Here is a 515-nt window from a genome sequence, read left to right as displayed (position 1 = left end):
AACGGAGAGCTGGTCCAGTACCCCCTTAACCGGGGATTACCGGGATCTAACAGTACCCTGCTTACTGAAAGTTAAGCATCTGAATCCCTCAATTCTCATTGGCTACCTGCCAGTGTGGCAGGCAGATTGACAGTGTTACCCGCCAATTGCAAAATTCACCTGCATTTGGCGGTTGGTCGGGTGTTGATTTCAGGCCCTGTTGGTCACATGTATTATTTGGATTCATCTTCTGATGACCATGAATATCCACAGAAGAATTCATAATCTTTCTTCCAAGCAGTTATCTTGTGGTGCTTTAAAAATTCCAATTTTCATCAAGAAAGGAAAGAAAAGGTAATCTATAGACGTGTTTACAGGTAGATGTTAATATTTGTAGAAGTAGGACAATTGTCCTGATGGCATTAATATCCATTATAAATCAGATTTATAATGGACATTAATGTTGCTGATGGGCGCTCATAGGGCCGCCTTGAGTGCCACAATAATGACGAACATTAGCAGTGGTTCAGAGTGGT

General features: G+C 41.7%; 1 long non-coding RNA gene across 1 annotated transcript in view; it reads right to left on the bottom strand.

The window, feature by feature from the left end:
* The window catches only part of LOC116673123 (uncharacterized), a 9,150-nt gene extending 8,965 nt beyond the window's left edge, over nucleotides 1-185 (bottom strand). The window contains exon 1 of the long non-coding RNA XR_004327755.1: nucleotides 52-185. This is a non-coding gene — a long non-coding RNA (uncharacterized LOC116673123). The remainder of the gene's footprint in view (nucleotides 1-51) is intronic.
* Nucleotides 186-515: the final 330 nt, after the last annotated feature.

The sequence above is a fragment of the Etheostoma spectabile genome, chromosome 23, assembly GCF_008692095.1.
Source record: "Etheostoma spectabile isolate EspeVRDwgs_2016 chromosome 23, UIUC_Espe_1.0, whole genome shotgun sequence".
Lineage (NCBI taxonomy): Eukaryota > Metazoa > Chordata > Actinopteri > Perciformes > Percidae > Etheostoma > Etheostoma spectabile.
The sequence above is the reverse complement of the archived record's forward strand: the minus strand, read 5'-3'. Positions and strand labels throughout refer to the sequence as shown.